The following is a 12,765-nucleotide window of genomic DNA, read 5'->3' on the forward strand; positions in this document are numbered from 1 at the left end:
CACCTAACATGTCTCAGAAAAACGACGATCTCGGGCTCGTTCACCGTTGGATCGTTGTGCAATTTGAGCACTATGTTCGCAGCCCAATTCCGAGCATTCTCACCGATAGTAATTTTGATCTAATGTTTGAGCTAAGAGAAATACTTTTCGCATTGTAGTCTTTTTCTTTCCCGCAAAAACCCAAAACAGTCTTAGTAAAATTACGATCCCGGTTTCGGTAACCGTTGGATTTTCATGAAATTTGGATATGTTGTTCGAAACTCAATTTCTCACACTTTCACCGTTGGGATTTGCGAGATAATATTCGTGGAGGGAGAAAAATGAATCGCATGAAGACAATTAAAGTGGAGGCTTCAATCTCTTCTCCGTCTCTCTGGCGTTTGGGAATTCTATCGGAGCAGTTGGGGGAATAACTGGAGGGATCTCAGGGAACCGCTAGAGATGCTACTATCGCTGGCTGAAGACACGTGAGTCCGCTTAGAGGTAAGGGATGAGTTATTTACAATTGGGAATTAGTGAGAACATGTGTATGGATCCTTAGAGATATCAATTGGAATGAGTTTTGGGGTATTTTTACAATTTTTATTTTATCCTTTTAATTATTACAGTGAATTATATATGTTTGATGAATCAGTTGATGTCCCAATGAAAAATTGCTATGAAATTGATGTGTTCTTGTGTTGAGTGTGAACCCCTTAGAAAAATTAAGTTCTTTTTATTAACGTAAATTATATTTTAAATAACATTATTCAATGACTTATTTTATACAAATTATTATCTTGTTCTAATTTTTCTATGACGATGATCAACATGTTATGTGTATAAAATTATTGTAATACTAGAATAATAAATTAAAGAAAATTGTAAGGTTAATGTCTAGTGGTAATTTCTTTTGATGTAATATTAAATTAATTGTTATAGAAATCCTTTGATTGAAAACAATGTTGTTTAATTTACTATATACATACACATATATATGTTTTGTATCATGCAAATATTATTATTGTGTGATGTGTATGAGTTATAAGGTGTAATAAGTTATTATAATGGTATTATAATATTATAGTGAAGATTGAGTAGTACAAAGTTGAATGTGTCAATTTGCGAGATACATGTAAAAATGAGATGATTGATGTGATATTATGAGATGTTAAATTGTGGGCATGATATTTGATTGTGAATAAGTGTGTGTGTTTGACACTTGATGTGACAATAATTATATTGCGAGCTATGAATTATACAATAACCCGACCAGTGTTATCTTGAGAAAAATGTTGATGCACAGTGTTTAAGAGAAAATGTAGGTTTCCTATTCAGGAACCAGTGTTAAATTGTAGCATAATGTGTTAAACGTGTTTGAAACATGAGTGTGAGGTCGGGGGTATTGTATAATTCATGAGCAATGCTTATAAATGAAATATGTGATGGCAGATTGTGATATTATGAGATGTGAAATTATGAATGAGTTTTGGTTGTAAATAAGTGTGTGATTAATTCTTGATGTGAAATTATTTGTGTTGTAAGCTGTGAATTGTACAATAACCCGACCAGTGTTATCTTGAGAAAAGTGTAAATGCGCAATGTTAAAGAGAAAGCGTAGGTTTCCTATTTAGGAACCAGTGTTAAAGAGAAAGTGTAGGTTTCCTATTTAGGAACCAGTGTTAAATTGTAGCGCAATATGTTGTACGTGTTTAAAACACGAGTGTGAGGTCGTGGGTATTGTATAATTCACAAGCAGTGTCTGTGTGCTAAAATGATTTTAGGGGTTGGACCTGAATCAGGAGGGAGAGGCCCTGACGGACTCTTCGGAGTGTAGGCCTTGGGGGTCACCGGGTTTGAGTGCTCCTTTAAGCCTATGTTGATCCCATATGGTTGGAGCATTCTCGCAAAACATCGTGACCCTGACTGGTCTCCCTTTGATCTTACTTAGTGAGAGTGACCTGACAAACTCATTGTGTGGTGTGTCTTGTTATGTACTCCTAAGCGCCCCAAGGTGGTTTTTCACTGACATGGTACCACATTGCATATAGGCTTGAGTCTTAGCATAACTGTCTCATGTGCTTGCTAATTGTTTATTATGAAATTGAGGTGTTATTATGTCTTGATCAAAGCATGTGATTCTTGTGTAATGTGATTGATGATTGAAAAGTGTGATTGATGGATGAAAAGTGAACTTTGAATGACAAAGTGGTGGAATTACATGAATTACGTGTAAGTAAGTTTTATTTGGTTTATATGATATGTATATCTAATTGTCTTGTTTCTCTATTAGTTAGGAATGTGATAACTCACTCCCAGTTTGTTGTTTGTGTTTGGATCCTGTGATGATCTTGAACTTTGTGTTCGGGGGAGCAGATGACTAGGTGAACTGCTTTAAAGAATATTGTGCTGAAGGACGTCGAGACACAACGCTCTGATAGGATGTGACATTGGGGTATAGGGTTTTATATTAATTCTATGAAGTCTCAGATGGCCTTGTTTGAGCCGATGACTTTATTATTTATTTGGACAAGTTTAAAAATGATGTAGAAGAAAGTGATTGTGAACCTTTTATCCCTTTGAAAGACTTGTATTTAAAAATGTTTTAAAAAAATACTTTTAATTAATATTTGAATTTTTATTCCTTTGTTAGTATATAGATGAGGGGTAGAGGGTGTCACATTTAGTGGTATCAGAGCAGGTCGAACCTTTCGGCCAATGTGTTATGTGCTTATCATATTCTGTTGTGCACTCTGTGCGGTTACTTATGACTAGTTTTGTTGAACATGCTTGAATTATTATTTGTATTTTCTCCTACATGATTAAATGAGACTTAATAATAATGCTTGTATGTGCCTTGCATCCTTAATGTCTGCTATACCATAAATCCACTGTTGAGTCATGAGTTATGAGACTGGCCATCTCTATAATTTGTGAAGTGCGGTTGGACATTATGGCAAGCCATTGGTTGATGCAAGTAGTCTTGATATTGATTGATAATGTGTTAATGAACCTTTATCATCCTGTGTGTATGTTGTTAGTTAGCTTATTTCTCCTTCGATGTGTGGATTAGTGTTGCAAGAACCTTTTGGACCATATATATATCTTGGATGAGTGTGTCCTTCTTGATGTGTAAACGCATGACTACTTAACTCCCTTTATTTTGTGTGTAGTCGTGAATGTAGTAGTTGAAGTTTGTGATTCCTTAATACATCCTTATTAACTATTTAATTCTTACTTCTTATATGTATGTTATATACTTGTTATAGGAACCTTATAATTCTAAGTATATATAGTTGCAGTATGGTGTTCTGCCTTAATTGCATAGATAGTATGATTGTTTGTGATTTTTTGTTCTTAGTGATGCTAATATTCTATAGTTGGAAGACTCATATCAAGTTATATTTCATAAGGAATACTCTTTTGATCGTACCTTTTAATTCTAGTGCAACCTATTCTTTGTGTTGCATGCTTAAGTCAAGTAATTTGATTACACTTGAAAGCTTGAGTTTAATTCATTCGTTGTGTTATGACCCTACATCAAACAATTGGATTACTGATGTTTCTGTCATAATCAAGCGATTGTTAACAGCTTCATATGGGTGTACATTGTGGTCATGTTTTCGTTTCTAGAATTCTTTGAGATATTGTTGTTGATTCTGAACAAGTGATCTTTTTTTTATTCAAAATTATTGTCTTCTAATCAATCGAGTGTTCATCTTGTCATTAGTTGCTCATCTTCCAATCATGTCTTGTTAAACTGCTCGATTTGATGTCATGTGTTACTTTTGTTACGAATAGAGAGAGACTTCGCCCTTGTTAATCACGTTAAGATTTTTTGAGAGGAAACACTTGAGTATGCATTTTCCTTGTTACCCATATACGAAAGTCAAACTTAGTAAGTCATGTACTTGTGTTCCTTGAAGATATGCTTAGTTACCACCTAAGTGCAAGATGGAGAATCTTATAAGTGTAGTACTCATAAAAACTTGTAACCGTAGTTCGTGAGAAATATCTAGTATAGAGTTGTTCGAGAACATAATGTAGTTGGAAAAGTTGTGAAGAATAATTAAGAGGTTTAATGTGAAACCTTAAGAAAAGTGTAAGGTAGTTAGTAAGGCATTAATTGTTACGCATGAAAAGGTTTGAGAGTGAGTGTTCTTGTGTAAGGTAGGTGACCTAAAGGATTATGAATGATAGTTACATGATTAGCAAGATAAATCTTAGTTCTTTTTACCTTAATCTGGAAAAGTTTGTGGATGCTTCAAGGAATACCTTAGTACCTATTGTGGCCTCTATGTGTACCTGGTCATGACCACTATGTGTTCGTGGAATGCGTGACAGGATCTCCTACCCTGAATGTTGTGGTTTCAATTATTAGTGTTTAGTATGTTTCCAATTAAGTTGAATTATGGGGTATACCTTAAGGTTGTTATAGACCCTTGGGAATCATGTTCGTACTAAGAATTTCGTATGCATTTTAGTTAGATGAAGATGACCCTTAGAGTATGCTACATCTAAGTGAAAGATAACTACAAATCCTTCTTGGGCAGAAGTTATTTTGAGATGAGAGGAAACCTAAGATTAAGATGAAATGCTCTTAACTAGTAGTCGAACAAAAAGGTTATTTTAGGATCCATTGGATCAACCCCAACCCTTGTTAAAGATGACTCGAGTGAGTTTAAGCTTTCTAGTGAAATTTATATAAGGAGTAAAACTTAAGTTTGAACAATTTTATAGAAGTGAGAAGTGATTTGTTTTGCTTATTCAGTTAGTATTAAAGTTGAACCGTTATGATTTATTGAAGCAAGACTTATGAGTCAAGTATACGAAAGTGAGAAAGATCATGTTGAAGGAAGAGGCTTAGACTCGAGGGTAGGCAAATCATGTATTCTCGATAGTCATTGTGAATTAGGATTGGTAGAGCATGAGAGACTCGAAACTCATTATTTTTCTTGAACCGTCTGATGTTCGAAAAAGAGTCGACCATGTAATCAGTCCCGTCTCCTTGTGTTTGTTTGTTTGTTTCAAATTGTCATTAGCGTCTCCTATAGTATTATTATACTCCAAATAGTATGTCATTCACATTCTATTATCATTGAGATGTTACTCTTGCGACACAACTTAACTCATGAAAGACTATCATTGAGGGAACGAGAATCACCAGATTTATCGTCAAGTGTAGAAGACTCTTATGATCGAAGTCACAGATAAGTGTTTCAACAGAGCACACAACTTGATATTGAGAATTATATTTGTAATATCTATTTCTTGACCTTTCGGCAAAGTTTCGGGGACGAAACTTCTTTTAAGAGGGGTGAAATTGTAATATCCCAATTTTCGTAAACTAGATTAAAAAAGATTGTTATTTATAAATAAATAGAGTTTTAAGAAAAATGATGAGATTTTATAAATAAATAAATAAGGAGATATAATTATTAATTAAAATAATGATTTGAGAGAAAATAAAAAGGGTATTTTATTTATTTGTTTGATAGAGAATAAAATAAAGTTTGTTTTTATAAAATAATAAATAATAAATAAATAAATAGAGTAAATAATAGGTCGTAAATGCCCCTAGTTATAAATAGCAACATGCTAGGTCAGTTTTCAGACTGACTCCTCAGTCCCAAAACCCTATCTTTTTCCCGCAGGCCACCTAACTTGTCTCAGAAAAACGACGATCTCAGAATTGTTCACCGTTGGATCGTCATGAAATTTGAGTATTACGTTCGCAGCCCAATTCCGAGCATTCCCACCGTTGGGAATTTTGATATCATGTTTGAGCTGAGAGAAATACCTTTCGCATTGTAGCCTTTTCTTTCCCGCAGAAACCCAAAATGGTCTCAGTAAAATTACGATCTCGGTTTCGTTAACCGTTGGATTTTCATGAAATTTGGATATGTTGTTCGAAATTCAATTTCGCACACTTTCACCGTTAGGATTTGCAAGATAATATTCGTGGAGGGAGAAAATGGAATCGCATGAAGACAATACAAGTGGAGGCTCCAATCTCTTCTCCGTCTCTCTGACGTTTGGGAATTCTATCGGAGCAGTAGGAGGAATAACTGGAGGGATCTCAGAGAACCGCTAGAGATGCTGTTATCGCTGGTTGAAGACACGTGAGTCCGCTTAGAGGTAAGAGATGAATTATTCACAATTGGGAATTAGTGAGAACATGTGTATGAATCCTTAGAGATATCAATTGGAATGAGTTTTTGGGTATTTTTGCAATTTTTATTTTATCCTTTTAATTATTACAGTGAATTATATATGTTTGATGAATCAATTGATGTCCCAATGAGAAATTGCTATGAAATTGATGTGTTCTTGTGTTGAGTATGAACCGGCTCTTTTTACTAACGTAAATTATATTTTAAATAATATTATTCAATGACTTATTTTATACAAATTATTATCTTGTTCTAATTTTTTTACGACGATGATCAACATGTTATGTGTATATAATTATTGTAATACTAGAATAATAAATTAAAGGCTAATCGGACTTTTCATCTTATAGCACTGCAATCATAGGGTGTTGAAGTTGTTTTCATTATTCATTTTTGCTAGGCTGTGATGGTAAAAAATGGGACTGTTTCGAATCATTTTAGGTTCTCATCATAATTAATTTTATCAGCATTATAATCTCTATATAATTTCTCTGTCCATGTCCCTTTAAACCTTGATCACATTCTATTTAATAATAGAAAGGGTCACAATTGAAGGCATTTTGAAATTTTTAATTAATAATGACCTGTGATTAACTTTATTAGTTTTAATAGAGTCAATAAAAAAAACATGAGAATTAGCTGTCGCTAATGAATTAGTTTCAGGAGTTGGTTTTAACTTTTCAACTAATGCAAAGTCAGGTTCTTAAGCATATAATGTAGATCATATTTTTTCATCTTTTAGTGTTTTCCTTTTTGTCTGGCTGCCTAATGTTCATGATGCAGCAGCCACCGGCTGAAATTGATGTGGCTGTGAAATTGTTTGATTGGACATCATTGTTATTATAAAATGAACACCCTGCTCCACGTGTAAAGTTGAGTTTTATGGTCATACGAGCCATGCAAATAGGCTGTTCATAAGTAAAACTCATTAGGAAATGAGTTGAACACTTGTCCAAAGGGAACGTCACCCTCTCTGGAGCCAAACAGATTATGCTTAGGAAATAAGTTGAACACTTCTGCAAGGAATTACCCACAGCCTAAGTGATGAATGTTAGTTAAAAAATCCATTTTGCCTAAAAGAATTATACTTTCATAGTCACAAATAATAGTTAGGAAATGAGTTGAAATTGACTGTTAAACCACTACTAGTTAGAAGCCTAAAACTTAGGCTAATTGGAATGGATCCACTTTGCTAAAAATAGAAAGCACCTAACTGTTTATCCAAAGGTATTAAAAAGGAACAGAGTTTATCTCCTTAAGAAGATATGCCAGTTAACTAGTACATAAACTTCATTCTTAATTAGGTTTAATTAGGACTTGAAGAACAAAGTTTAAACCCATGTTATCCTATTCTAAAATGAAATTTAAACAAGAAAATAGAAAAATATTAACCAGTTAATTAGGTGAAGAAACTTTGTTCAAACATTAAGAATTAAATTGTCTCAAATCAAAATCTTTTAGGCGCAACTCTTGGAAGTTTTTATGCAAGTGAAAAACAAAAATCTTCGTATTAGTGTAGGCTCCAAGATTAGAATTAGTAGTTATATTGATTGGTCCTTGACTAAATTGGATTAGTCATTACTTGTTATTAATTTAATTAGAAATAAACTACGATTCTGTTAGTGCGTGAAATAATGAACCATTATTTGGCAATTTTAAACTCTGGTAGAGGCAATCTTTCCTACGTGTTATTAGTGACTAGAGGTGCCATTGATCATATTTATTGTATTAAATTTTATGTTTTTTGTAGTACAAAAACAGATTGTGATTTCTATTGAGTCGGGTTGTTTTAGGTTTTGCGAAGTTGTCAGAGATACAGAATTTTAAATGATTTGCATTAGTTTGACTTTGAACTAGTCTTTAGATATTTTAGTGATTTGATTAATCCTTATCTTATAGGAATTAGATATTGCCTTCCCTTAATGTTTGTATTTATCTAGCGTAAAATGTACGAATGTATTTTAAAATGAATAGCGTTGACAAGCTTAAAGTAATAAATCTCTACTTTTTTGTCCCACATACCATAAATGAATATTTCAAATTATAATCTTACAATAAATCTGTATTTCAAATTCTATGCGTCGATCAATTTAGTTAGAGGCTTGGTGAATGAGGGGAATAAAATAAGAAAAGCTAACATGCACCTGGCACTCGCCACTCGATTTTGAGTACCTAGTATGTAATGGAATGAAATTTCTTTTCTTTGATTTTATTCATTGCAGATTCTTGAAACATATTAAATCTATTTTGTTCTTTTTCCTTCTTTATATTATATGGTCATTTGCGGTCAATAAACTAAAGCAGAGTAATAACTCAAGACGTGCGTTATTGTTGTTTATACACACGATACTAATATTGTAATTGTAATTTGTATGCACTTTTCATTTTCCTCTTCATATCGTTATCACAAAATTTAGTTTAATCGTTGTATTGAATATTGAATTGTTTGTTTGGACAGTTTGGGAAGAGTTTTTTTTTTTTTTATAGTAGGTTCATATGTATAGGTTAAGTCTCTTTTCTTAAATTTGATGAAATTTTGGTACAATACATTTCACTTTGTTCTTTGAGTGCATACTTGATTGTGATGGAATTCATGTCACTGCTTTCATGTCATGTACTTAAAGATCAATGCAAAATGCTGCTGAAATTTTGTCAAATTTAAGAAAAGAGATTTAACCTTTATATATGAATCTACTATAAAAAAAATGTTTTCCTGAATGGGATAGGGTCACACCTTTAATGAAAAAAGTGAAGTTTTCATGCATGAAATAACTTTGTGAGTATCACAAAGTTATTAATTAGATGGATCGAAATTGGATGAGTGCAAGTCGCATGAGACCTACGTATGAGGAAGGTGTTACATTTATTGGAATTTGCCTTCGAAAGAAGTCAACTGAATGAGAATGAAAAATATTTTTGTCATTGTATAAATTGTTTGAATGTGAGACGACAAGTACTACACGACACACGAAAACATTTTTTATGTGATGATATTAAGAAGAATTATACGACATAGATATAACATGGTGAATTGACAAACATGCAGAGGGGATCCCAAATTGAACCAGTTGATCTAGAAATAGGAGATCGATTAGATGATATGATTCGTGATCTTGGACAAGAGTCTTTTCAGCAAGCACATGCCCTTATGTATGATACATTGAAAAGTGATTCAAAGAAGCCTTTGTATCCTGGGTGCAAGAAGTCATTGACACTATTGTCAACGGTGTTAAGTCTGGTTAATGTGAAGGTCAGATATGGGTGGAGTGACAAAAGCTTCACTTCATTACTTAAGGTAGTGTAGGAAATGCTTCCATAGGAAAACACGTTGCGAAAATGTTACTATGAGGCGAAGAAGATTCTATGTCCGATGGGTATGGAGTATCAGAAAATTTATACATGCCCTAATGATTGCATATTGTACAGACTTGAGTATGAAGAAATGCATAAATGCCCCAGGTGTGGGGTGTCATGATATAGAGTGAAGGATGATGATGAGTGTAGCAATGATGAAAGCACAAAGAAAGGTCCCCCAACGAAGATGTTATGGTATCTTCTGATCATTTCAAGGTTTAAGCGTCTGTTTGCTAATGTAGATGCCGCAAAAGACCTTACATGTCATGCAGATGGGAAAAACTTCGATGGAATGCTTCGCCATCTAGCTGATTCCTCCCAATGGAAGAATATTAATCGTTTGTATCCGGATTTCGACAAAAAGGCAAGAAATCTTCAACATGGACTTGCCACTAATGGAATGAATCCCTATGGTAGTTTCAGCACTTAGCACAGTTCGTGGCTTGTTTTGCTAGTAATTTGCAGCTTGCCTCCTTGGTTGTGCATGAAGGGAAAATACATGATGTTGTCTATGATGATATTGGGCCTAAGACAACCAGGAAATGACATTAATGTTTATCTCAATCCCTTGATTGAAGACTTGACAAAGTTATGGGATGAGGGGGTTGTCGTGTTTGATAGGTATCGAAATAAGACATTCAAGTTGTGTGCAATGCTATTTTGTACCATTAATGATTTTCTAGCATACGAGAATTTGAGTGGATACAATGTTAAGGGCCACCATGCATGCCCTAGCTGTGAAGAAGACATAAGCTACGTACAACTGAAACATGGAAGAAAAACAGTATACACTTAACATCGACGTTTTTTAAAACCTTATCACCTTTACCGATGATTGAAAAAAGCTTTTAATGGAAGTCAAGAGCATGAAAGTGTGCTGATACCATTAACTAATCAACAAGTTCTTCAGCGGGTTGAGGACATAAATACTATATTTGGAAGACCCAAACATATGGAAGAAGAGGTTGATATTAGTTGATCTAGATGTTAGACATTATATCAATGTTATGCATGTGGAGAAAAATGTGTGTGATAGTGTCATCGACACGCTTCTTAACATTCAAGGCAAGACAAAGGATGGTTCGAATAGACGTCAAGATCTAACTGAGATAGGTATACGTGACTAGTTACATCCAAGGTCTTATGGTAACAAAATATACTTGCCTCCAGGATGTCATACTTTGTCAAGAAAGGAGAAGACAATTTTTGTCAATGTCAGTGTTGTGTCAAAGTGTCACAGGGATACTCTTCAAATATTAAGAGTCTTGTATAGTTGAAAGATCTAAAATTAGTTGGCTTAAAATCTCACGATTGCCACGTCTTGATGCAACAACTGCTAGTCATGGCGATTCAAGACATTTTTCCTAATAAAGTGAGGCATGCCATAACTCACCTATGCTTTTTCTTCAATGTCATATGTAGCAAAGTTATTGACCCTTTAAAGTTAGATGACTTGGAAAATGAGGTTGCTATTATCTTGTGTCAGTTGGAGATGTATTTTCCTCCTTTATTTTTTGACATCACGATTCACTTAATTATTCATCTGGTGAGGAAAATTAAATCATGTGATCCCATTTTTTTACGGTGGATGTACCCGGTTGAGCGATACATGAAGTTCTTAAAATGATATATAAAGAATCTACATTGTCTTGAAGCATCTATTTTTGAAAGGTACATTACAAAAGAAGTTATTAAATTTTGTTCAGAGTACATTGAAAAGCCAAAATATGTTGGGCTTCCCGAGTCTCGACATGACAAGAGAGTGAGAAATAAGGGTTTATGAGGGCTGCATGTTATAAATTTAGGTCTAAAGGAATTGCCACAAGATCATTTGTATATATTGAATAACAGTAATGAAGTTTTGTCATCCATAGTTTGTCATGAAGCCTTAGTCAAGGAAAGTAACCCAAAAATGGCCAAGAATAGTGTGTTGAAAGAGCATAACAAGACTTTCCTAAATTGGTTTAAAGATACAATCTTTGGTGATGATAATGCTTCTAAAACATTAAGGAGGTTAGTAGATGGACCTAAAAGAAATGTTAAAAGTTGGCTTGGATACGATATCAACAAGCATTTGATCTCTACCAAATCACAAGCAACAAGAGTACAATGCAAAACAATGAGGTTAGTCTTAGGGTTGAATCCCAACACTTTGCAATTGTACATGATGACAATCTTTGCCCAGCGTTTATGCCTTACTTTGGAGTCATTGAAGAAATTTAGGAGATTAATTATGTTAAATTCACTATGTGTGTTTTCAAGTGTAAGTGAGTTGATAGCAATATTGGTGTGCGAATCGATGATTTCATATTTACTTTGGTAGATCTGAAGAAGCTAGCTTATCAGAATGAGCCTTTCATCATGATAGAACAAGCTAAACAAATGTTTTATGTTCAAGATCCTTGTGATGAAAGGTGGTTAGTAGTTTTACACGGAAAAATCATTGGTCTTAATCTTGAAGATGATGATTCATCCCTTGATACTTATCTCACTTCTTTTTCCATACAAATGCCTAACATCAACAGAGAAGAAGAAGTTGATGATGTCTATGCAAATCATAATGATCATGATGAAGGAGAATTAATTAACATCATATAATGTAATCTTTTTTATAGGTTAATTACCCATTTAGTCCCTATAGTTTCCAAAATTATCTATTTTAGTCCATATAGTTAATAAGTGGATTTTTTAGTCCCTGAAATTTATATTTTAATTCCCAAAAAGTCCATACCGTTAAAATTCTTTAACTAACAGAGTTAAAAATTTTAACGGCATGAACCTTTTGGGAATTAAAATGTAAACTTCAGGGACTAAAAAATTTACTTATTAACTATAGGGACTAAAAGGGATAAGTTTGGAAACTATAGGGACTAAATGGGTAATTAAATCTCTTTTTTATATTTACTTGTTTCCATATTTACTTGTTGTTTAACAGGCACATGACTACACTACCGAGCTTTTTTCCTCCTCCTGAGTCAGCATCTTCGTCATCTACGTCGAAGAGGACTAGAAAAGCAACACGGCTCAGATCATTGGCTACCAACCCGTCGGGATGGCGAGACTAGTGGTTCATGTGGATCCTGCCATTGGGAAAGTTTATGGTCCCCACAAAAAGAAATTAAGGACGTATTTGGGGATCGTCGCTCGAGACAAGGTGAATGTTACATTTGTTAACCGAAAAGAAGTTCCTGCAGCTCAAAAGAATTTGATTTGGGAGGACATTCAGGTATTTGAATTAAATGTTGAATGTTATTGTAAT

General features: G+C 33.8%; 1 non-coding gene across 1 annotated transcript; it reads left to right on the plus strand.

The window, feature by feature from the left end:
* The first annotated feature begins 12,193 nt into the window (after nucleotides 1-12,193).
* On the plus strand, nucleotides 12,194-12,320 carry MIR10186D (microRNA MIR10186d). The gene has a single exon (NR_161676.1). It is a non-coding gene; the product is annotated as a microRNA MIR10186d (primary transcript).
* Nucleotides 12,321-12,765: the final 445 nt, after the last annotated feature.

Source organism: Glycine max, chromosome 3, assembly GCF_000004515.6.
Source record: "Glycine max cultivar Williams 82 chromosome 3, Glycine_max_v4.0, whole genome shotgun sequence".
Classification (NCBI taxonomy): Eukaryota; Viridiplantae; Streptophyta; class Magnoliopsida; order Fabales; family Fabaceae; genus Glycine; species Glycine max.